General features: G+C 46.4%; 1 long non-coding RNA gene across 1 annotated transcript in view; it reads left to right on the forward strand.

The window, feature by feature from the left end:
• Positions 1–17,088, forward strand: part of LOC138750083 (uncharacterized) — a 59,018-nt gene extending 41,930 nt beyond the window's left edge. Inside the window, exons 2-3 of the long non-coding RNA XR_011349061.1 lie at positions 15,822–15,920; positions 16,989–17,088. This is a non-coding gene — a long non-coding RNA (uncharacterized lncRNA). The remainder of the gene's footprint in view (positions 1–15,821; positions 15,921–16,988) is intronic.
• The last annotated feature ends 9,857 nt before the right edge of the window (positions 17,089–26,945 follow it).

Below are 26,945 nucleotides of genomic sequence, written 5' to 3' on the forward strand. Positions count from 1 at the left end.
CTCATCTCTCCTGGCAGGGTCTCATCACCTTTCCTACCCGTGGACCATGACATCTGTCTGCTCATCCTCCTTCCTGAGAATGGTGTGAACTCTACCCTAGAAACCCCACAGCAAAGAAAAGAGACCCTTCGGCTCGTCTCGTCCATGGTGAAATATCATTCTGCCAGTCTCATCGACCTGCACCCAGTCGCTAACCCTCCTGACTTCCCACATCCATGCATCTCTGTAATTGATTCTTAAAACGTAAGAGTTTGAATGTTAAATGGCAGACCATTGAGGAGTGTTGTCAAACAAAGGGATTGAGGAACTGTGGTACAGAACTGCCCGAAAGTGGAGTCGCATGTAGAGATGGGGGGGTGGGGTGAAGAAAGCTTCTGGTATTTGGCCTTCAGAAATGAGAGGATTGAGTGCAGGAGGTGGGAAGCCACGAGGAAGTTGGACAAGGCATGGGTGAGGCCATCTTGGGAACATTGTGTACCGTTTGGGTGGCCGGAGGAGAGGAAGGATAGGAATGAGACAGCGCGTCGAGGAGAGGGACAAGAAGGTGGTCTGGCTTTCGGGGTTTGAGTTCCAGGGGAAGGTTGGACAGGCTGGGACTTTATTCCCTGTGTGATATAGAGAATTTAGGTTAAAAAGACTTAAGTTAAAATGTGATGATTAATCATAAACAGGGAAGCCAGAACGGACAGAGAGTTTACTAGCAGTCAAGGACAGAAGGAGCTGCTGAATATGTTTTTTTAAACCTATCTTTTCATGGTCATAGTGAGAGACATGCAGGAGACAAAGGATTGATAAGAAGTGTGAGAAACAGAATTCAGTGAATGTAGAGTTCACAGCGTACGTAACGAACGTGATAATTAATAATGCAGTTATACTTAGAATGTTTTTGTAATACTAACCAATTAAAACAGTATTAATAAGAAGGGGAAGGGCAAATAATAAAGGTATAAAAATCAATGCACTGTATGTATCGGGGCTTAACTGGTGAGAAACCAGTTGAGTCCAACTCTGCAGACTTGTAAATAAAGCTTGTCGTGTCATCAGTTTTAAAGAGACTCATGTGTGAGAAGTTTTATTTCTGACAAATGGGGGCTCGTCCGGGATCTACACTCCGGCCGTGAGGGGAGGCGAGAAGAGGGACATCGGAGGCGGTGCACCCCGCTGAGTTCAGCGGCTCCTAGTCCCTTGCTCGTCGCTTCGGGCGGCTTGAGCGAGTGGTATCCGGACAGGGTGACACGACAAGACGGAGAGGAGAAGGGTGACGGTTCAATCCCCGGGAAGACACCGGTAAGTGACGACTTACGATTGTGGTGTGGGGATTGGGTAACAGGTGTAACGGGATACACCTGTTTGGATAAAAACCTAACGGAATAGATTAAGTATAGATCTTTTGTCGTTGTGTGAGGACCCTGTCGCGGGACTCTAGGATAGACCCTAGGGAAACCTCGGCGGTAACCGAAGGAGGGACAGCACCTCCGACGAAGTGCCGAGAAGAGAGGGGTCAACCCCAGGAAAACCTCAGCGGTAACCGAAGGAGGGACAGCACCTCCGACGAGGCGTCTGAGAGGAAGGGAGTAGGGTCCAGAGCGAGAGGGTCCTCAGCAACGATAAACAGATCTAGGTGGGAAAATGGGAGGATCAAAATCTAAGGGCTCGTCTGAAAATTCAGGACAATTCCTGGGAGTACCCCTTGACAGCCCTTTGGGGAGAATGTTTGAAAATTGGGATAGTAATAGATATCGGGACAAAAACAAGAAAAAGATGGTCCAATATTGTCTCCTTTGGTCAAAACAACCTATTAAAGGTTCCTCGGTCTGGTGGCCGAAATTTGGATCTGATGAGGATTGGGTTAGACAAGCATTAAACATATATGTAAATTCGAGACCAAAGGTGAATCAAGAAGAGTCAGCATATGCATTTTGTTGGGTTCCCTGGCCAGGATCCTTAACAGAATGTTTTAAATTGAGAGTGGCAGGAGAAAAGAAATGGGAACCTCTGGACAACCTTCCCCCTCCTTATATTCCCCCGGTGCCTACTGCGCCCGAGGAAAGCTTATTACCGGAGGGGAAAGGTGATGAATCTGATTGCCCCGAAGGGGGCCGGGATAAAAAGGATGAATTAAGGGAGTCGGACCCTAAACTTCCACCGGTAAACCGACCCTGGACAAGATCCCAGACTGGTCCAGGACCATCAAAGTTTTCAATAAACCTAAATCCCCTGAGAGAAGTTCCTATGGGAGGACCGGGAGGGGGAACGGGATATGTGAATGTTCCCCTAACTAGTACAGAGGTGCGGGGATTTAAGAAAGAAATGAAAAAGTTATTGGAAGATCCTATAGGACTGGCTGAACAGCTTGACCAATTCTTGGGACCAAACACATATACGTGGGAAGAGATGCAGGCAATAATGGGAACATTATTTTCACCCCAGGAGAGGCAGATGATTCGACGGGCTGCCCTCCTCATGTGGGAATATGAACAACCTGGGGACCCTAGACCCCATGAACAAAAATATCCCTTAAATGAACCCAGGTGGGACAAACGAACACCTGAGGGATTGGCAAGTATGAGACAATATAGAGAGTGGACAATTAAAGGGATACGGGAGGCTGTGCCAAAGGGTCACAATTTTACCAAGGCATTTGGGAACCACCAGGGGAAAGACGAGTCCCCTACTGATTTTTTGGAGAGGGTGAGAAAGAATGTCCAACAGTATGCTGGTGTGGACCCTAGTACACCAATGGGTGAACAGCTTATTCGAATTGAATTTGTTTCCAAATCATGGCAAGACATTAGAAAGAAACTAGAAAAGGAGGAGGACTGGAGTGAAAAACCCCTAAGTGAACTGTTAAAAAAGGCACAAAAAGTATATGTGCAGAGAGAAGAAGAAGATCAAAAGAAGGCGACAAAGGTTATGGTACAGACTATCCGACAGATGAATGCTGAATCCAGAGGGGAAAGAAAACAAAACCTTCCTCTAAACAATCCAAAATATCCAAGAGAGGGAAGACCCCGGAGGTTCGTTAAGTGCTATTACTGCAATGAGGAAGGACACTTTAAGAGGGAATGCCCCCGATACAAGAGGGAATTGCGTGCCCTCGAACTTATGGAAGAAGATTAGGGGTGTCAGGGGTTCCAAATGTTAGGGACCAAATATAAGAGGGAACCCCTGGTAAAACTAAAAATTGGTCCCAAGGGAGAAGAGGTGGTGTTTATGGTGGACACAGGAGCGGAACGAAGTAGTGTAATAACTGTGCCAATCGGAACTGAGCCTATAAAAAGTAATTTGACAATTTCTGGGATAGAAGGGGCTCCCAGAATGGTATCAATAATTCCCCAAGTAACAGTGAAACTGGAAGAAAGAGAAGGGGTACAAGACCTCTTGTTATTACCTTCGGCTGGATTTAACCTCCTAGGAAGGGACTTACAGGCTCTCCTAGGTTTGGGTGCTCTCCCTGTGGACGGAGAAGTGCGAGTCCACCTCTGCGCTTTAAAGGAAGAGGATGAACGGCAGATTGACGAGAGAGTCTGGTATAAGGAGGGAAATCGAGGAGGTCTGGACATCCCACCTTTACATGTCACATTAATACCAGGTCATCAGCCGGTAAGGAAACGTCAGTATCCTATTTCTTTGGAAGGGAGAAAAGGGCTACAGCCGGTAATTGAGACTTTAATACGAGACGGACTATTAGAAGAATGCATGTCACCTTATAACACCCCTATACTCCCAGTAAAAAAGTCAGATGGATCCTATCGCCTAGTTCAGGATCTAAGAAGTTTGAATGCTATTGTTCAGACCCGCCACCCAGTGGTGCCTAATCCCTATACTATTATGAGTCGGATTCCCCCAGACCATGAGTGGTTTAGTGTTATCGACTTGAAGGATGCCTTCTGGACTTGTCCGTTAGAAGAGGAAAGTAGAGATATGTTTGCGTTTGAATGGGAAAATCCATGGACAGGTAGACGGAGACAGTTTCGGTGGACTGTATTGCCCCAAGGGTTCACTGAATCTCCAAACCTGTTTGGACAAATGCTAGAACAAATCCTGATGGACTATCCACAATCTGATGATTCCCAACTAATGCAGTATGTGGATGATTTACTATTATCAGGACCCAAGGAACAAGAAATGAGGAGAGAGACCATTAGACTCTTGAATTATCTGGGGAAAAAGGGTCTACGAGTGTCCAGAAACAAGTTACAGTTTGTTGAGAAAACTGTGATATATCTGGGACACCAGATAAGTAAAGGACAGAAACGGATTACCCCTGAACGAATTGCGGGAATCACTAGAATGCCTTTACCCCGTAATAAGAAGGAAATAAGACAATTCCTGGGACTCTTAGGATACTGTAGGTTATGGATAGAGGACTACTCAGCTTTGGTGAAGTTTATGTATGATAAACTGACAAATGAAAATGACTATCCATTGAAATGGACCCAGGAGGAGGAGGGATGGTTCGAGGACTTGAAACATCGCCTAACACGAGCCCCAGTGCTCACTCTGCCCTCTTTAAAACAGCCCTTCCAGCTATTTGTCACTCATAACCAAGGAACAGCTGTGGGAGTTTTAACACAGGAAAAAGGCGGTCAGCGACACCCAGTAGCTTTCCTTTCCAAAATGATGGACCCAGTGTCTCGCGGATGGCCGACGTGTATCCAGGGAGTAGCGGCTGCTGCTCTGTTGGTAGAGGAAGCACGTAAACTTACTTTTGGAGGAAAGATGACTGTGTACACCTCCCATTCTGTAAGTGTTTTATTAACACAAACTGCCCATCGATGGCTGACTGATTCTCGCATATTAAAGTATGAAACCATTTTAATGGTTGGAGAAGATTTACAGTTTGCAAAAATTAATAGCTGCAACCCAGCTCAATTTTTATACGGCAGTGAAACAGAGAAAGAGGTGGAGCATGACTGTGTCGAGTTGACAGATCTTCAGACCAAGACCCGAGAAGACCTTTGCGATACTCCGCTGGGAGAAGGATATGAATTCTACATTGACGGCTCCGCCAGATGTGTTGACGGAATGAGAAGAAATGGGTATGCTATAATAGAAGGAAATACTTGGAAAGTAGTAGAATCCACGAGACTACCCGGAAGCTGGTCAGCACAATCCTGTGAACTATATGCCTTGCAGAGAGCCCTCAGAATACTGGCAAAGAAAATTGGAACAATTTACACAGATTCCAAATACGCATACGGGGTAGTGCATACCTTTGGTAAGATCTGGAAGGAGCGTGGTCTAATTACATCAAGAGGAAAGGAATTGGCACACGAACAGATGATTACTCTGACTCTAGAAGCCTTAACATTACCCCAAGAAATAGCAGTGGTCTACATACCAAGCCATCAAAGGGGAGATAACCCGACAGCAATTGGAAACAGACTGGCTGATGAAGAAGCCAAAAGAGCAGCCATGCAACAAGAAGTCCGTTTGCTGACTTTAATCCCAATAAGGCAAGGCATAAAGACAGCTCCCATTTTCACTGCTAAGGAAGAAAAGAACATGGATCAGCTGGGCGCAAGCCAGTTACCTGATGGAACATGGAAAACACCAGATGGAAGAATTGTTCTAAATAAAGAAATAACTCGCAATATTTTAAAACACCTGCATCAACAGAGCCACTGGGGCACCCAAGCCTTATGTGACACAGTGCTTCGAGAATATGTGTGTAAGGGAATCTACACCTTGGCCCAACAAGAGGTGCAAAATTGTTACCTATGCACAAAAATTAATAAGAAGGTAATGAGGACAGGGACCATGGGAGGTCAACCATTAGCCATACGCCCTTTTCAACGTATCCAGATCGACTTCACAGAGTTACCTCAAGTTCAAAGATGGAAATATCTGTTGGTGATAATAGATCACTTTACCCGATGGGTAGAAGCCTTCCCAACAATAAATACTACAGCCTCTACAGTAGCTCGCCTCCTCCTAGAGCAGATAATCCCCAGATATGGTATAATGGATTCTATAGACTCAGACAGGGGTCCACATTTTTCTTCAAAAATCCAGCAATTGATTTGTGATGCATTACAGGTCTCTTGGAAATTACATACCCCTTGGCATCCACAAAGCTCAGGGAAGGTCGAGCGTATGAATGGAACACTAAAAATCCAATTGACAAAGTTAATGGTGGAAACTAAAATGCCTTGGATAAAGTGTCTGCCCCTAGCCTTATTAAGAATTCGTACTGCCCCACGAAAAGATGTAGGGCTGTCCCCTTATGAAATGATGTTTGGGCTTCCCTTCTGGAGTACAGTTGAGGGGTGTCCCACCTTGGGGGAAGGGGATATATTTGTTAGGAACTATTTACAGGCACTGTCACGCTCTCTTACAGATTTACGAAAGAGAGGACTATTGGCACAAACACCGCCTCTAGACTTTTCTTTACACAAAGTGGAACCAGGAGACTGGATTCTTATCAAGACCTGGAAGACTGAAAAACTCCAGCCCCAGTGGGAAGGTCCATACCAAGTTCTCTTAACTACAGAAGCTGCAGCACGAACAAGAGAGAAGGGGTGGACACACGCATCCAGATTTAAGGGACCTGTAGAGGCGCCACAGGACCCTAATACGAACTCAGATTGGACTTGTATTCCTGGAGAAAAACCTCTTACCTTACGATTTCGCAAAAAGACTTAATTCACAATGTTATTGTTATGTTCTTTGATTTTTCTTAGTTTGCCTATGTCTTTATCAGGTGTGAAATGTAAGAAATGCAGAGATACAGTGGTCCTGTTTCAGGACCACATTTGGGGAAGAAAGGAAGGTAATTTAATTTCCCATACCTCAGTTCCTGAGAAATGCTGGGCAGAAAATACCACCCAACATCCATATACCCCTTGTGTGGAAAAAGAAGGAAATAATATGGGTCATTATATACAGATTCCTAATACCACTCCTTTCCCTCTTAACGGTTGGAAAGGTGACTCAAGCCCACCATGCCCTGATGGACTCTGGTTTTGCATACACCAACGTACTTTTCCAATGAGAAGTTACACTCCACACTCGAAATTGCCTGTCCCTTTAAGACAGCCGGACTTAGTTCGAGTCCATCCACATAACCATGTAAGTTTCGGTAATGCAATTGAGGGAGATAACCTTTTTGTAGATCTGGCAACTAAAATTGCAGGAACTTTTAATGTAACTAATTGTTGGGTCTGCGGGGGTCCACGGATGTCAGAACAATGGCCTTGGTGGGGAGAACCTCTCAATTCATTGACCATGATTTCCCGCATTTGGACAACTAACCGAACGAGATCAAGAGAAACCTGGTCTCTCTCTAATGTCCCCTCTGGTTTTTATTGTCTCTCACGAGCCGGCAAATACCCAGTAGGAGAAAGTCCCTGCAAGGCTGTATGGATTCGCATTTCGCCTGGTGTTTTCACTTGGTTTCCTAAACCTCAGACTTGGTTCTTATCTACTGTTTTTAAAACTAATTGCCTACCCCTGTCTAATAGCAGTATTCAGTTTTGGAATTGTACCACTTCCACCATCACAGGACCATACCAATCAAATCCTGTTCTTAAAAGAGTTTGGGAAAGGGGGTATGGAGTATCCCCAAATGGATTATTCTGGGTATGTGGTAATAAAGCTTATACTCGTCTTCCCTCACAGTGGAGTGGAACTTGTTTCCTAGGAATAATCCGCCCAGAATTTTTCCTTCTACCCCACGATCACGGTCATAAATTAGGCGTGAAGGTCTTTGATACATTACATCGTGAACCCCGCTCTACCACGGTACATTTGGGAGAATGGAGAGATGATTGGCCTCCAGAGCGCATAATTCAATATTATGGTCCCGCTACATGGGCTCAAGATGGATCTTGGGGTTATCGTACTCCTATATATATGTTAAATCGCATAATTCGCTTACAAGCAGTGCTTGAAATTGTTACAAATCAAACAGCTATAGCCCTGCAATTACTTGCATCCCAGCAAGGTCAAATGCGCTCTGCTATATATCAGAACCGTCTAGCCCTAGACTATCTCCTAGCCACGGAAGGAGGTGTAATTTGACTAACTGCTGCTTACAGATTGATGATAATGGAAAAGCCGTTCGTAAAATCGCTGATAATATTCGTACATTGTCCCATGTACCGGTTCAAACCTGGCATCCTTTCCCACAATTTAATTGGATGGACAAATGGTTTGGAGGAACCTGGTGGCGTACCTTCTTGTGGGTCATCGGAGGTATTTTATTCCTCCTACTTATTTTGCCCTGTATTATTCCCTGTCTACGCAGCCTGGTGATTTTCATGGTCGAACAAGCTATGCAACCAGGGGGGATGGGAGACCCTGTAAGACTTTTATTTCAGCGTGAGATTAATGTATCATAAAACATTTCTCTTCCCTAGCTTAGAATCCCCATTCATATCTATACATATATTCAACACATTTTAAAGAGAGAAAGGGGTGGATTGTGATATAGAGAATTTAGGTTAAAAAGACTTAAGTTAAAATGTGATGATTAATCATAAACAGGGAAGCCAGAACGGACAGAGAGTTTACTAGCAGTCAAGGACAGAAGGAGCTGCTGAATATGTTTTTTTAAACCTATCTTTTCATGGTCATAGTGAGAGACATGCAGGAGACAAAGGATTGATAAGAAGTGTGAGAAACAGAATTCAGTGAATGTAGAGTTCACAGCGTACGTAACGAACGTGATAATTAATAATGCAGTTATACTTAGAATGTTTTTGTAATACTAACCAATTAAAACAGTATTAATAAGAAGGGGAAGGGCAAATAATAAAGGTATAAAAATCAATGCACTGTATGTATCGGGGCTTAACTGGTGAGAAACCAGTTGAGTCCAACTCTGCAGACTTGTAAATAAAGCTTGTCGTGTCATCAGTTTTAAAGAGACTCATGTGTGAGAAGTTTTATTTCTGACACCTGGACCGTAGAAGATTGAGGAAGATTTCAAAATTGTGAGAGGGGTACGGATCGTGTTCATGGGGACAGGCTGTTTCCAAGGAGAGTGGGAGAGATTCAAAGAGGAGGACATGGATTGAGATTGAAGGGGGATTTTTTTTTTCCCTCAGTGGGGGGTGGGGGCGTGGAATGAGCTTTGGGCCAATGTGGTGGAGGTGGGATGGACTGGAATCTTGGGGAGAATGTGGGGCAGGTCCTGGTGTGGAAATGTGCAGCCTGAAGGGGAGATGGACTGGAGGCCCGAGGCAACTCTCGGACCCTTCCCCAGTGGGACGAGGTTCTCAGGACAGAGGGGGCTCCAAAGGGCTGGACCTCGAGCCCTGGGGCTCCATCCAGGGGCTAGGGGTGGCGGAGAAGCGATCCCGAGGATGGGTGGCCCAAGCTCTCGCAAGAGCGACCCCTGGGGGCCGCCATGTTGTTGATCTTTCCCGCCTTTGGAGGAGTTGGTCGCGAGCGGGAGAGGTTCGTGTCGGTGCTTCACGGGCGCGAATCGGGGCTTTTGGGAGCGAGACCAGGGAGGACGGAATTTCCACGTGTCGCCCTTTGGGTCCGGGGCGGCCGGAGCTCGGAGGGGAACGGGCGGGGAGATGGTTGTGAGGTGGGGCCGGGGAAACGTGAGGGAGTTTGGGTCGGGGCCTGTGGGGGGGAGGGGGACCCACGAGGCTGAGGGGGGTCGGGGCCCGTGAGGCTGAGGGGGGTCGGGTCCCGCGACGCTGAGGGGGGGGACCCATGAGGCTGAGGGGGGGGACCCGCGAGGCTGAGGGGGGTCGGGTCCCGCGACGCTGAGGGGGGGGAACCATGAGGCTGAGGGGGGGGACCCGCGAGGCTGAGGGGGGTCAGGGCCCGCGAGGCTGAGGGGGGACAGGGACCCAGAAAGGTGAGGGGGCCTCATGGACCGGTGAGGATGAGGAGGGAGGGGGAACCAGAAGGGTGAGGGGGAACCAGAAGGGTGAGGGGGAACCAGAAGGGTGAGGGGGAACCAGAAGGGTGAGGGGGAACCAGAAGGGTGAGGGGGAACCAGAAGGGTGAGGGGGAACCAGAAGGGTGAGGGGGAACCAGAAGGGTGAGGGGGAACCAGAAGGGTGAGGGGGAATCAGAAGGGTGAGGGGGAACCAGAAGGGTGAGGGGGAACCAGAAGGGTGAGGGGGAACCAGAAGGGTGAGGGGGAACCAGAAGGGTGAGGGGGGGTTGGGGACCTGTGAGGCTGAGAGGGGGGGTCGGCGATCCTTGAGGCTGAGGGGGTTGTCGGGAACCCAGAAGAGTGAGGGGGAGCGGAGACACGTGAGGCTGAGTGGGGAGGAGGGAGGGGGTCCAGAAGGGTGAGGGGGACCTGAGAGCCTGAGGCAGTCCTATGAAGCTCAGGGGGTTGAGGACCCAGAATGGTGAGGGGGTTTGGGAACTGCGATGGTGTGGAGGACCAGTGAGGGTGAGGGGTTCGGGGACCCTTGGATGGGAATGAGCGGGAAGTTTGTGATCGATGTGAGGGGGCTGGGGATGGGGACCTGCAAGTGGGACAGGTGGTCGGGGCCAATAATAGAAAGCTTCCACTTTTCCACAGGACTCTCTGTTCCTCAAGTAGATGCGGCAGTGATGTTCCCCCCACCCCATCCAGTGCCAGGATTCCAGGCATGGGGGTCGATGAGGGTTCAGGGATGCTATGAGGGCGGTCGACAGTCTGACCCGTTTGGGGACCTCTGACCTCAACCATCAAGTGTTACTAAAAGGAATGGATGAAGTTCTGGCAGAGGATGAGGTTTGTCTTCATTTTGGTGAGGCATTTGATAGGCTCCACAGACTCAGTCATAAGGCTTGGGATCTATGGATGTGTGGATTCAGAAATGGCTTAACTGCAGAAAGCATTTGGATATGGGCATGGATGGGAGGGGTATGAAGGGATATGAAATGGGTGCTGGTCAGTGGGTTGAGAAAATCAGTTCACCACAGACTGGAAGGTTTCTGTGCTGGAATGAGACGTCATTAACAATGACACCGACAGCCCAATCCTCTTTCTGCAAGTTCCGCTGCAGACATTGGAAGACGGTCCTGTTTAAAATAATCCGAATACCCCTGGGCGTGGACCCACCGAAACCACAGTTTAGTTCCTCCACCTCAGATGGTGAAATCTACAGATTTTCCTTTAAAATATTGTTTACATTGTAAAACAATTTGAAAAGTGCATTAACATATATCATAATGTTCAATTCAAAAGGAAAAAAAATGAAAAAATCTTAATTCAAAGCCCTAGCACTAAGCAAGGTTCAAAGCAAACACACAGGAATAAAGTGCGAACATGCTGGAGATGGATTTATCAGTGGCTAAGAACCAGATTTGTTCTCGTCTCTAGCCGTGAACACACGAGGATGAGAGCAGTGTTTGAGGTGCTCCAGGCTGCGTGTTACAACGTGTAACCAGCCAGAAAGAATTCCGATCCATATCTCCACGTTTTTATTCCTGGGGCTGATGGCAAGGTTCAGACTGAAATAGCAGAGGATGAGAATCCAGGCAAAAGGACAGAAGCCCAGAGCAAAGCAACAATTGGAGCACAAGGAGCCTCAAGACTCACACCCGCAGGTTCAGCAACAGCTGCTCCCCCTCCTCCTTCAGACTCCTCAACAACAAACTCAATCAGGAACTCATTTCAGGACTCTTGCAGCACTTTATTGATTTTCTTTGTTTTCAATTCTTTTATCTTTCCAGGTTTCCACTGAACCGTTTATTTTTGCACGACACATTCGTGGTAATTCGGCCGTGTCCTCAGGAAAAAGGGAATCTCAGGGTTGGATGTGATGTCGTGTATGTTCTCTGCCAATCAATGGGAAATCTCCAAATCTTCAATCTTGGTGCAAGAGCCCATGAGGTGCAAACCAACCATCTCCTGTCCAAGCTGCAGATTGCAAGGGCTGTAAAGTGCTGCCACCGCCTGTTCACACCGAGTACTGCATGCATGAAGCTAGGGAGAGAGAGAGAGAGAGAGAGAGAGAGATCTAGGTATAATACCACCACGTGGTGTCCGGACTCGCGAACTACAGGATACATGATTTTTATTTTTCATGGGAGTGTGGAGAATGAGAGGAGACTTGATTAAGGTTAACAAAATAGAGCAAGATGGATAATATGGAGCTCCAATGAACAGGGAGGTCTCACCTGTGAAGGAGCAAGTGTGAGATCTCCCAGTTCATTCTTGCTCGGGCAGTGGTGGCCAATTGCAAGACAGTGCCAATTAGGGGAAGAGAATATGCTGTTTCAGGTCATGGGTTTGAAACGGTTTCCCCAGTTGTGCCATTCAGACTCAAGAGAGCAGATGCTTGCAGACAGGAAGGAAACCTAGTTTTATTGTGGAGAATTGCTTGTTTTTCGGGGTGAAGGTTCTTTGTGGTCTGAGATCCCTAAATACTTTACAATGGAAGCAGCAATTTTCCTTGTGCCTGATTGCTACATAGCGGGTAAAATGTCTCAAATCCATCACTCAGCCAGTACTTTTGGTCATTGATTTGGAGAGAGAGTGATGGCTTGGCAATATTTATAGCATGGTGAATCCAAAGCTCTCAAAGTGACAGTGTGGAAGGAGTTTGTCTGTTCTTTGTGTTTTCTGCCACCCTTGAGAACTTAAAAAGTGTCCGTGAATTGTGGTATTGGTGAGACACAAGCTTGTTTTGCCCTCTTTTTGTTCTGTATGTCTATAAAGTTTCAGTTTAAGGATAAAATGTCCAGACACTGTTCTGTTCAAAAGTCTAGTAACCAAATCAGATTCTCCCGAGTTCTTGTCATGGATATGCCTCATGAAGCCTGTTTTGCAGCAGTCGTGTTGCATTAGAGGTGCACATACAATTTTCAAAAATAATGAGTTTGAAACCAGAAAAAGATCAGGTCGTGCCCAAAGGTTCATCTGTGCTGTTGAATTGAATTGATGCCCCCAGGACCAGAATGTGCACTTCCACCCGATGGTCTTGAGCTTCCCAAATCGCCAATGAACTTACGGCCCCCTTGAGCTGTGGAGTGTGGGAGGAAATCCACACAGTCACCAAGAGGATGTAGAAACTTCTTGCAGTCAGTGCTGACTTGATCTTGGGGTGACTCGTGCTGGAGAGGTGGGACTACTGTCCTGCCTTCACCTTGTGATGGCTGATTTTTGTCTGTTGGTGGATGGAGGTCTGACATGATATTCCCTTGGCCTTGAGGGAAAGAAGAGTAGACATTGCAAGGGCTCTGACAGGAATATTTAAAACCTGTTTATCCACGGGTGAGGTGCCAGAGGAATGGATGTAATCTAATGTTCCTTTGTTTAAAAACGGCTTCAAAAGCTAAGCAGGTGAGCCTGACCGTGATAGGTTAATTATTGGAGGGTAATCAGAGAGTACCTCGAAAAGAATCTGTTCAAATAGCTGGCCTTGATCAACCATCGCATAGAATACAGGAGTCGGGCAGTGAGGTTGAGACTAGACAAGGTATTGGTGAGGCCCTGTTGAGAGTACTGTGTGCAGTTCTGGTCACCAAATGAGAGGAAAGCTATCAACAAAGTAGAGAGGGTGCAGAGAAGATTTACGTCAATGTTACCTGGATATCAGCAACTAGATTACAAAGAAAGATTGAGCAAATGAAGTCTTTATTCTTTGGATTGTAGATGGTTGAGAGGGGATTTGATCGAGGTCTTTAAAATTACTAGGAGGATAGAACGAATTGATGTGGATAGACTTTTTTCATTGCAGGAAGCAGAGATTGAAACAGGAGGTATTGAGATAAGAGGCAAAAGTTTGTAATTAACATGAGGGGGAACTTCTTTACTCAGAATGGTGGCTGAGTGGAGTGAGCTTCCGGGAGAAATAGTGGCGGCTGGGTCCATTTTGTCATTTCAGGGAAAATTGGAGGGGAGGGGAATGCAGATGGGTGGTACGAGAGGAGAGTATTTAGTTCAGTGCGGACAAGAAGGGCCAAATGACCTGTTTCTGTGCTGTAATTGTTATAGGGGTAAAATATGTGGCAGTAACTTGGAAGTCCGATGTGTATTTGGGAATGGGTCGATGGCCACACTGAAATAGGCCGTTGTATCCCACTTGAAATAATTACATCGAATTCACGGAACAGATTTGAATTTCATAACATAACATAACATAACAATTACAGCACCGAAACAGGCCATTAGACCCTTCTAGTCTGCACTGAACCAAACACCCCTCTCTAGTCCCACCTCCCTGCACAATGCCCATAACCCTCCATCTTCTTCTCATCCATATACCTGTCCAACCTTTTCTTAAATAATACAATTGACTCCGCCGCCACTATTTCTCCTGGAAGCTCATTCCACACGGCTACCACTCTCTGAGTAAAGAAGTTCCCTCTCATGTTACCTCTAAACCTCTGCCCCTTAATTCTTAACTCATGTCCTCTTGTTTAAATCTTTCCTCCTCTTAACGGAAATAGTCTATCCACATCCACTCTGTCTATCCCTTTCATAATCTTAAATACTTCTATCAAATCCCCTCTCAACCTTCTACGCTCCAAAGAATAAAGACCTAATCTGTCCAATCTCTCCCTATACTCTAGATGCTTTAACCCAGGTAACATTCTGGTAAACCTTCTCTGCACTCTCTCCACTCTGTTTATATCCTTCCTATAATTAGGCGACCAGAACTGCACACAGAACTCCAAATTAGGCCGCACCAACGTCTGATACAATCTCAACATCACCTCCCAACTCCTATATTCCATGCAATGATTGATAAAGGCCAGCATACTAAAAGCCTTCTTCACCACCCTATTCACGTGAGTTTCTACCTTCAGGGAACGATGTACCGTTACTCCTAAATCTTTCTGCTCTTCTGTATTCCTCAATGCTCTCCCATTTACCACGTATGTCCTATTCTGATTCTTCTTACCAAAATGAAGCACCTCACACTTATCAGCATTAAATGTCATCTGCCACACACTTATCAGCATTAAATTCCATCTGCCATTTTTCAACCCACTTTTCTAAGCAGTCCAAATCCCTCTGCAATCCTTGAAAACCTTCTTTATTATCCACAATTCCACCTATCTTAGTATTGTCTGCATATTTACTAATCCAATTCACCACCCCATCATCTAGATCATTAATGTATATAACGAACAACAATGGGCCCAATACAGATCCTTGAGGCACACCACTGGTCACCGGCCTCCAACCTGACAGACAATTATCCACTACCACTCTCTGGCCTCTCCCTTTCAGCCAATGTTCGATCCATTTGACTATCTCAAAATTTATACCCAAAGACTGCACTTTCCTAACTAACCTTCCATGTGGTACCTTATCGAAGGCCTTACTGAAGTCTATATGGACAACATCCACTGCGCTACCCTCATCCACATTCCTAGTCACCTCTTCAAAAAATTCAATCAGATTGGTCAAACATGACCTTCCTCCCACAAATCCATGTTGAGTGCTCCTGATCTTTTGAAGATTTGGGATGTGTATTTACTAATTGTAGGAATTAAGTTTTAATCACCCAACACGAACTTTCTGACTCCTAAAACCAAGAAAAGCAAGATTTTATTTGAGAGTTTTGGTCAATTTTTATAAATACTATCTAGATGTTTTCTCTCTTTATTTTTTTCTATTGGGCAGCTGTGGGAGGGGTTACTTTTTAAATCACTATGTATTAATTTTATCTTATTTTCAAAGAAGAAATTTAAGTTTTTTAATGCATATGTTAAATTAAATGTAAAAATGTTACAAATAAGATAAATGATGAATTGTTTCAGGAACTGGTGATCTTCCACGAGTGCCGTTAACCCCAGGCAGCAGGAATGTGTGAACGAAACACAAAACTGGCCAGAACAACTGAGGAAACACGGGTAAAAGTGCCCAAAAAGGTGCTGATGCCATCTTGATTTTAATGTAGGTGACACCGAGGAATGCATTGGGGAAGAGATGGTCTATGGACAGCCAATACGGACGCCTTGGGGAACAAAGCCCGCACCACCAGTAGGGATGGATAATGGTGGGTAATGAATAAGCAAATATTAGAGACAGCGAGAGAGAGACACACACACACCCAGACAGACACACACACAGACACAGAGAGACAGATACACACACACACAGACACACACGCACACAGAGACACACAGAGAGACACACACAGAAACACACACAGACAGAGAGGGAGACACTGACAGCGAGAGAGAGACACAGATAGAGGCACACACAGACACACACAGACAGATAGACACACACAGACGGAGAGCGAGACACACACAGACAGAGACAGAGAGACACACATAGAGACAGAGAGAGATACACACATGACAGAGAGACAGACACACACACAGACAGACACACAGACAGACAGACACAGAGAGACACACATAGAGACAGAGACAGACACAGAGACACGCAGATACAGAGACACACACAGATACACAGACAGAGAGAGAGACACACACACATACAGACACAGAGACACTCATTGAGACACAGAGGGAGAGACAGAGAGAGAGACACACACAGACAGCGACACACACAAACAGACAGAGAGAGACACCGAGAGAGAGACACACACATACCCAGACAGACAAACACAGACACAGACACAGAGAGACAGATACACAGACACACACACACATACAGAAACACACACAGACAGAGACAGAGAGAGACACACTGACAGCGAGAGAGACAGAGAGAGACACACACAGAGACACACACAGAGACACACACACACACACACACAGACACACACACCGAGACACACACACAGATAGAGACACACAGACAGACACACACAGACAGAGAGACACACAGAGAGTGACACAAAGAGAGAGAGACACAGAGACACAGGCAGAGAGAGAGACACACAGACAGGGAGACACAGACAGGGAGACACAGACAGGGAGACACAGACAGGGAGACACAGACAGGGAGACACAGACAGATAGACACAGAGAGACACACAGACATAGAGAGTCACACACAGTCGTAGTGACACACACACACACAGACAGACAGAGAGAGACCCCTTGGTTGTGCCCTTCACCTTCGCACTTAACTCCCTCATCTCACCTGGCAGGATCTCATCACCTTTCCTACCCGTGGACCATGACATCTGTCTGCTCATCCTCCTTCCTGAGAATGGTGTGAACTCTACCAAGAAACACCACAGCAAAGAAAAGAGACCCTTCGGCCCTTCTCGTCCATGGTGAAATATCATTTTGCCAGTCTCATCGACCTGCACCCAGTCCCTAACCCTCCTGACTTCCCACATCCATGGATCTCTGCAATTGATTCTTAAAACGTAAGAGTTTGAATGTTAAATGGCAGACCATTGAGGAGTGTTGTCAAAGGGATTGAGGAACTGTGGTACAGACCTGCCCGAAAGTGGAGTCCCATGTAGAGATGGGGGTTGGGGGGGGGGGGGGGGGGTGAAGAATGCTTCTGGTATTTTGACCTTCAGAAATGAGAGGATTGAGTGCAGGAGGTGGGAGGCCACTAGGAAGTTGGACGAGGCATGGGTGAGGCCAACTTGGGAACATTGTGTGCCGTTTGGGTGGCCGGAGGAGAGGAAGGATAGGAATGAGACAGCGCGTCGATGAGAGGGACAAGAAGGTGGTCTGGCTTTCGGGGTTTGAGTTCCAGGGGAAGGTTGGACAGGCTGGGACTTTATTCCCTGGACCGTAGAAGATTGAGGAAGGTTTGAAAATTGTGAGGGGGGACGGATCGTGTCCATGGGGACAGGCTGTTTCCAAGGAGAGTGGGAGAGATTCAAAGAGGAGGACATGGATTGAGATTGAAGGGGGATTTTCTTCCCTCAGAGGGGGGGTGGGAGCGTGGAATGAGCTTTGGGCCAAGGTGGTGGAGGTGGGATGGACTGGAATCTTGGGGGGAATGTGGGGCAGGTCCTGGTGTGGAAATGTGCAGCCTGAAGGGGAGATGGACTGGAGGCCCGAGGCAGCTCTCGGACCCTTCCCCAGTGGGACTGGGGTGGCGAAGAGATCCCGTGGAGGGGTGGCTCAAGCTCTCGCGAGAGCGACCCCTGGAGGCCGCCATGTTGTTGATCTTTCCCGCCTTCGGAGCAGTTGGTCGCGAGCGGGAGAGGTTCGTGTCGGTGCTTCACGGGCGGGAATCGGGGCATTTTGGGAGCGAGACCAGGGAGGAGGGAGTTTCCACGGGTCGCCCTTTGGGTCCGGGGCGGCCGGAGCTCGGAGGGGAACGGGCGGGGAGATGGTTGTGAGGTGGGGCCGGGGAACCGTGAGGGAGTTTGGGTCGGGGTGGCGTTAGGGTGTGTGGTAGTCGGGGACCCGCGAGGTAAAGGGGGGGCGGGGCCCGCGAGGCTGAGGGGGGGTCGGGGCCCGCGAGGCTGAGGGGGGGTCGGGGCCCGCGAGGCTGAGGGGGGGTCGGGGCCCGCGAGGCTGAGGGGGGGGGTCGGGGCCCGCGAGGCTGAGGGGGGGGGGGTCGGGGCCCGCGAGGCTGAGGGGGGGGGGGTCGGGGCCCGCGAGGCTGAGGGGGGGGGTCGGGGCCCGCGAGGCTGAGGGGGGGGGTCGGGGCCCGCGAGGCTGAGGGGGGGGGGGTCGGGGCCCGCGAGGCTGAGGGGGGGGTCGGGGAACGGCAACGGTGAGGGGGGGAGGGGAATGGTGAGGCTGCTGGGGGAGGGGACGAGGACCCAGAAGGCTGAGGGGGGACGGGGACCCAGAAGGCTGAGGGGGGACGGGGACCCAGAAGGCTGAGGGGGGACGGGGACCCAGAAGGCTGAGGGGGGACGGGGACCCAGAAGGCTGAGGGGGGACGGGGACCCAGAAGGCTGAGGGGGGACGGGGACCCAGAAGGCTGAGGGGGGACGGGGACCCAGAAGGCTGAGGGGGGACGGGGACCCAGAAGGCTGAGGGGGGACGGGGACCCAGAAGGCTGAGGGGGGACGGGGACCCAGAAGGCTGAGGGGGGACGGGGACCCAGAAGGCTGAGGGGGGACGGGGACCCAGAAGGCTGAGGGGGGACGGGGACCCAGAAGGCTGATGGTTGACCCGCGAGGCTGAAGGTGGGGGTGGGAACCCGAGTGGTTGAGGGGATCCATGTGGTTGAGGCGATCGGGGAACTGCGAGTGTGAGGTGGACCCGTGAGGGTGAGGGAGTCCCGGACCCATGGATGGGAATGAGCAGGAAGGGGTGCTGGTCAGTGGGATGAGAATATCAGTTCACCACAGACTGAAAGCTTTCAGTTCTGTAATGAGACGTCATTAACTATGACACCGACAGCCCAACCCTCTTTCTCCCAGTTTCACTGCAGACATTGGAAGACGGTCCTGTTTAAAATAATCCAAATACCCCTGGGCGCGGACCCGCCGAAGCCACACATTAGTTCCTGCATCTCAGATGGTGAAGTCTTCAGATTTTTCTTTAAAATTTTGTTTACATTGTAAAACAATTTGGAAAGTGCGTTAACATATATTGTAATGTTCAATTCAAAAGGAAAAACTAATGGAAAAATCTTAATTCAAACACCTAGCACTAAGCAAGGTTAAAAAAAAACATACAGGAATAAAGTGCCAACATCCTGGAGATGGATTTCACAGTGACTAAGGACAAGATTTGTTCTTGTCTCTAGCTGTGCACACACGAGGATGAGAGCAGTGTTTGAGATGCTCCAGCCAGAAAAAATTCCGATCCATATCCCCACGGTTTTATTCCTCGGGCTGACGGCAAGGTTCAGACTGAAATAGCAGAGGATGAGAATCCAGGCAAAAGGACGGAAGCCCAGACCAAGCAACAATTTGAGCAGAAGGATTTAGTTCCACCGGTAGAGAGAGAGAGAGAGAGAGAGAGAGAGAGAGTGGAAGGACACTGTCAGAATGCCCATAGGATTTAACCTGTTTAAAAGCAGGTGACACAAATCTGTGCAGAGGGCCACAATTTAAAGGCGATTGCAGATGTTTGATTGGGAAGCTGCAGGAATTCAGCCCATCAGAATGAAGTAAATGCAATATCCAGACAGAGAAACCTTGGGCTTTTCTCTGGAGTGATGCAGAAAGCTCATAGAGTGAATGGATTTGTGGCAGAGCTTGGTGGAGGAGCAGGCAGTGCTGAGGAAACACAAGGCTGCTGAAGGACTTGTAGAAAGAGAACGTGCAGAAGTCTGCGGTTGCCTGGAGCGCATGGCCGGGCAGGATGGTGGAGTCTGGAATAATAGGGACCGTTAACATTTAGACAGGCACATTGATGCAAGAAAAATAGTGGGTTTACGGGTGTGAGGGGTGAAAGGTTCAGTTTGTAGTAGGTTTGAGCTGTTGTCTTGTGACACCAATACCCCTGAGCAAAAAGCTCTGCAAAAGTATGGACACCACCCAGGACATCTCAGGTAAAAACCCTTCACCATTGAGAACATTTGCAGGGAACGCTGCTGTCAGAGAGCAGCAGCAATCAAGGATCCACATCTCCCGCTCTGTTCTCACTGCTCCCATCAGGAAAGAGGTATAGCCAGGTTCAGGAACTTCTGCTACCCCTTCACTACGAGACTCAACACACATTCAGGGACTCATTTAAAGACTCTTCCTTTTGCACTTTGAATTTTTTCTCTCTCTATTGCAGTTTGTTTTCATATCCACATTTTCAGAGATTACAAGTAGATGAGTCCAGTTGGGGAAACTTGGTTTTGGTTTATATAATGGTTACTTTTATCCCCTTTTATTGTTCATTTATATTAGTGTCTGGGCCCCTATATGGTCCAGGTACAGCTGACAGACCTTTACCAAAGGGTCACGTTTATGTGATTTTTTTTTTCTGTAGGTAACAGCAGTTCATTTCCACAGCCCAGCGTGCTATCGGACATCCACTTGATCGTGATACATCTTTTCGCGAAGGCCAGTGCTATTTTTATAAATGAGATTAGATATTTGGTTAAGTTGTCGCTTGTTTCCATGAAGATATTGCTCCAGGTCTCATGTGGAGGCCACTCCTGTGATCGTGGTTAATTTTTCTGTGCTTTCTTGCCAAAATGGCCTCACTTTCATGCACGACCACGTAGAAAAGTTTAATGAAGCTCATCATCCCATTGGCCTTCATAACTATCCTATCAACCTGAGCGGCAACCTTGAGGGATGTTTGGATTTGAACCCCAAAGTCCCTCTGTTTATCCTCACTCATGTAACCGACTGGTAACCTTGTACCCAGCCTTCTGGTTTGTCCTTCCAAAATGCATCACCTCACACTTACCTGGATTGAAATCAATCTGCAACTTTTCTGCCCAAATCTGCATCCTGTCTGTATCCTCTTGTATCCTTCGACAACCTTCAGCTTCATCCACAACTCCTCCAATCTTCACATCATCTGCAGACTTACTGACCCATCTTCTGCCTCTCCATCCAGGTCATTTATAAAAATCACCAAGTGCAGGGGTCCCAGAACAGATCTTTGTGGCACTCCACTGCTCTCTGCTTTCTTCCAACAAGACAATTTTTTATCCACAGCCAAAGATACCCTGATCCTTTGCCAAATTACTTTCTGATGAGTCTCGTCAAATTCTTGCTAAAATCCATGTAGACCACATCTACCACACAACCCTCATTCATTTCCTTTGTTACCCCCCTCAAATAAAACTCATTTAGACTTATGAGGCATGACCTTCCCATCACAAAGCCATGCTGACTGTCCTTGAGAAGTCTGTACTTCTGCAAATGCTCATAGATCCTATAATTATAGGATAATTCCCAAGATTCTCCCCATTACCTTTTCTAAACAAGGCAACTGCATTTGATGGTTTGTGCTGGATTTTGGGGGCAGGGGGCTGGGTGTTTGTGGGCAAGGGCTGGGTTTGGGTGCTGTAGGGGACTCAGGGAATTCTCTTTTCCTCTTGACTGCAAGGAACACTATGTCTAACTTCCTGCTAATGTGACCCTGTCTGCTTTATGTCTGAATGAAGTGAATTTTGTGTAATATTGCACTTTATACCATGACAATCAATTGAATTTTGATCTTGGCATGTTTGGAAGAATGTTCTTAGTGACAGTGACCCAGGTTCAATCTCTCACCATGTAAGGGGTTTGAGTGTTTTTTTTTCTCACCCTTGTTGAAGTCAAGTTCCTGTCAAGGTACAAAAAGGTACAGTAACAAACCACAAACTCTAAAACACAGTCTTTATTGAGTCATGCCAGCAAGAATGAGGGGTACCAGTGGTGGGTGAACAGACTCACCTCACTATTAATGTTTGAACGGGAGTTAAAGAACACAGTCACATGGTAGAGCTTTTAAGACATTTTCCTGCCAACAAATTGGATAACATTTCTTGGAAGCTATTGGTACAGCTTCTGCTTTACATTTTGCACATCCTCTTCCTCAAGACATAGAAAGGATTTGTTGTTGGCAATTTAATCTCATGTGCCCGTTAAAATTAAGAACATCCTTCTGGTCTACAAAATTTCAACAGAAATCTGGAAGGGTTGCTCACAGTACACATTGGTAATCATTCTCTGCCTGTCTGATTTCTGGTTTCCAATTTACATATGTAAATGTCTAGTTTCTTAGTAATTTTAAATTCTTGAAGTTGACAATGGTGGCTAACAGTTCAAAGCAGAAACTGCCATTCTTGGACTGAGTGGTGCTGAAGGCTTCTTGCAGCCTTTGGATCAGGCCTGATGAGCCTCCTTCAGGTGGCCAGAATACCACCGATGTAAAGTCACATATTCAACCCGAATGCTGCTGTATGGAGGCCATGTGAAAGAGCCTGATGCGGCTCGGAGGAGTACTTACCAATCTTCCTTCGGGAGGTATAATCTCTGTGTCTGAGCAATTCCCCCGAGGAACCTGAATGCAGCCGCCTGATGATAATCAGCCAGGGACCCAAATCCCCGCGCCTGACAGCCCCCCTCCTCATGCCCGACAACCCACCCTTCCCGCGTCCGACAGCCCCATTCACCTCACCCGAGAGCCCCCATCACCGCGCCCGACACCACCCATCACTGCTGCCTGGCAGCCTCCTCTGCCCCAACATCCTTAGCTAGCCACACCTGCCCTGATGTCCCGCGCTGACAGGAACTGGAGTGCACTCTGAGGCGCCTCTCCTGCAGCTGTCCCTTTCAGGCTGCCACCTGAAAGAACTTTCCACAGGGCTGTTTCCGCTTCTGCAGACTGATTCTTGATGTAGAATGCACCTGAAAGTGGCTCCATCTGTAGTCAATTCGCACTATTGTTTTAGAGATGAGGGAGGCATTAGGATATGAGACTCAAGTCGAGGAGTTGAAAATTGATTCCTGTCTGAAATGTCCTTGGTCACTCTCTCTCCTAGCTTCCTGGCAAAATCTGTGTGATGGTGTCTTCATCACAATTATCAGAACAAGATCCAGCTAATATTCTGCACCCTTCATCAAATTGGAAAGTTAATGGGGGGATTTGTGTGGTCAGGGCTTAATATGACACAGAATGATGCAGGTCTGTGTGGATTCAGTTGAAATGAGAGGGCAGATAACCTTTAACTTATCCCTGATCCCCCAACAAACCCACACCTTACCCCCAACCTTCAATACCTGACACTCCCCCAATACTAATCCCCCAAATGGCACAAGGTTGAACTGTGTCCTTTCAGGGTGAGAGGCAGAAGAGTGGCCTTTGTTCTGTACAAGGGCCAACAGATGCCAAGGACCGATCACCTCAAGGAGTGAACGAGGATTTAGAATAGGTTTTCCCCAACACAGAATAAAGTAGGAGCAGGAGGCTGTTTCTCCCCGTGAACCCATTCTGCCTTTAGGTGAAGGACCACCAGAATGAGGAATAAAGAATGAAGCTGGAGGAACTCAGCAGGTTAGGCAGTGTCCATGGAGAGAGATGGTCAGTTAATGATTCAGGTCCGTACACAGACTGAAGCGAGAAGGGGAGCTGGCACAAAATTGGGAGGGCCCAGTGCCTCGGAAGCCACAGAGCATCACAAGACCACCCGACAGGCTGAACCTGTGATGGACACTATGAACTATGTATGTCATAAAGTACAGTATGTGCTCTGTGTCGCCACATCATCTCGTTGGGTTTTATCTCAAAGAAGAGGTGAAAGGCTTTTATATAGATGTATGGACTGGCCAGTCCATATCTACCTGACCTCCAACCTCTCCCTTAGCTCCACCCTGGATTTCCCGGACTTGCCCCCTCTTGCTTCTGTTCATGGAACCTGGCCCAGTTGTGTATCAGTAATGCTCAGGTTTTTGGTCATTGAAGGTGTTTAATCACTCCATCCTATTTGACGTGATTATTGTGTGCACCACAATGCTGATCCCAAAGGCTTTGGGCAATGTGTACACCTGGTGTAACTGTGCCCAAAATGTCTGGGCTGCACACGTAGATGAGGAATCAAACTCCCACTTTGAGTTGACTCAGAGAATTAATGAAGAACACAGAGTTTCACCAAACCACACCCCAACTCTCTTTAGTTCTTATATGCAAGATTCTTTGCACAAAACAGAGAGAGAATTATTGATCGTATTTACACCAGCTTGACTTCAAGTCACAAGATGGTCTCGTGAGCCATTTACTTGAATGATGGCTCGCGTGGCAGCACCCACTCCTGGCGACTGTGGGTCACTCTGATTAGGGCGTCCGAGCAATGCCAGCATAAATGTTGCCAATATTTAGGGGAAGTGTTCCCCAGTTAAGGAATGGTTGTGGTGTTTTGGAGAATTTGTGTACAATGGTTGTTTTGGGAGAAGTGGAGGTTCTAATAAACAAAAACTGAAGGTTGTGTTTTGAAGGAAAGTATAGAGTGTTTTGTTTAAAAAAAGACAAAAGTTGTATTTTTCAAACTATGTCCTGTTTTTGGGTCAAAACTGACATCTTTGCTGTGCAAAAATGTGTGCAATTTACATTTCAAAAGCCAAAACTGTGATTTACAAATTGGGGTTGAAAAAAACATCTGTGCTTTGTAAAATATGAGACAATAAGATACAGGAGCAGAAGTAGGCCATTTGGCCCATTGTGTCCATTCCATCATGAACTGATCCATTCTCCCACTCACCTTTAATACCTTGACTATTCAGATATGTCACGGAGTTGTGTTAACCTTTAATATTAATTTAATATTTCTCATATATAAAAATGTCTTAGTAAAGTAAATCACAGAGGTAAAATATTGTACCTGTATTCTTGATCAGTTAGCTTTGATGTTTCAGGGGCACAAGGACAAAGCATTAGCATTTTAAACACACATTGTTCTTGGAGAAGGTGAAAAGGATTTATGATGTTCTTGAGATATTGAAAACAATAGGTGTTAGTTCAGAAGCACCTGTACAAATGCAGGCCATTTTAGTTCTGAGGAAAGCAGACTTCTCAGAGGCATAAATGGATTTAAATGCTTTTTAGCACATTCTTGTCAAAAGGTCCTTTAGTCCCAAACATAATTAAAAAGGTTGTTAGTTCATAGCATATTTTGGGCTTGTCCTTGCGATTTGGAGTTTTGGGATCTGAAATCTTTGGAGTTTTTGTGATTTATTAGTAAACTCATTAAAAGGCTTATTTTGTGTGTGTATGGTTCAAGTACAGCGATGGATTTTGGTCTATGTTTGGCAACTCCAATCTGTGTCGATTTGAAAGTGGAAACTTTGTCAGTTTCTGCAGAATGTGAATGTTTTAAACCCCAATATGAAGTGAGATTCTGCACAAAGTACAGATGAGTGTGTTTTGGAAACAAAACTTAAGTGTGGGCCAAGTGAACTTGTCCAAATAGAAATTAAAAATGTGTTTGGAATCACTAAACTTTTCAGATCTGAAAAAGGAGGAGTTGTTGCTTATTGCTAAGGAGATGAAACTTCTGGAGGTTAAAAGTTGAACAACGGAAGTTGGCAGTTATGTTGAAAACCTTGGTCAGTGAAGAAGATATTGGACAATTGATTTCAAGAAAGCTTGAGAGATTCAGCAGCTGAAAGAAACAAGCTGTCAGGTACAGAAGCAAACTAATTAAGAGATCAAAGAGTCAAGCTGTGAATCACCAGTCATTTTAAATATTTTCTTCAGTCAGAATTCTGATTCTGATTTTAAATTTGTAAGTTGTGACAGTGAAGGCAGTGATGTCTAAAATGATTTAAAAGTTTGTGACAGTGAGCAGCAGTTGGAAAAAGGATTTTTCAGAACTTCGAGGAAAATTGATAGAAAAACAAAATGGAGATGGATAGAAACCATTCTCTGGTGAAGGAATTAAAAAGGGCCAGTTGGATATTATTTCAAAGGAGGTTTATTGATGAGAAAATATAATGCGATATTGGCTAATGAAGAATGGGCAGAGGTTCATTGGGTTATAGATCCTACAGCCTATAGAGATGAGATTTTGAACATGGCTCATAAAACACATTTGGGTGGGCACCTTTGGGTAAAGGAAATGATGAAACAATTCTACTGACCTAATTTGGAAAAGGATGGAAAGAGATTTTGTAAGACTTGTCACACTTGTCAAGTTGCAAAGAATTTTCTATTCTTTTGATCCCTTTTTTCTCCCATTCTCGAAAGGAAAGGTGATCTATTGTAAAAGGGATTAGTTGATTTTGCATCAGTATTAGTTTTGGTAGTTGGTAATTTGTTTTATTCCTTTCCACATGAATCTTCTTCCAAATATTGAGCAGATGATGTAATACTGGAGAATTTCTACGTTGTACCAATTTTTCATCCCATTTATATAATATATGTTCGGGTATCTTCTCCCATATTTTATCTAGTTCTAATCTAGTCCAATCTGGCTTTTCCCTTGTTTGATAAAAATCTGATAGGTATCTTAATTGTGCGGCTCTATAATAATTTTTAAAGTTTGGCAGTTGTAAGCCTCCTTGTTTATACCATTCTGTTAATTTATCTAGTGCTATCCTCGGTTTCCCCCCTTTCCATAAAAATTTCCTTATTATTTTCTTTAACTCCTTTAAGAATTTCTCCGTCAAGTGTATTGGCAATGGCTGAAATAGGTATTGTATCCTTGGGAAAATGTTCATTTTAATACAGTTTATCCTTCCTATTAGTGTTAGTGGTAAGTCTTTCCAATGCTCTAAGTCATCCTGTAATTTTTTCATTAGTGGATA

Source organism: Narcine bancroftii, assembly GCF_036971445.1.
Source record: "Narcine bancroftii isolate sNarBan1 chromosome 1 unlocalized genomic scaffold, sNarBan1.hap1 SUPER_1_unloc_1, whole genome shotgun sequence".
NCBI lineage: Eukaryota > Metazoa > Chordata > Chondrichthyes > Torpediniformes > Narcinidae > Narcine > Narcine bancroftii.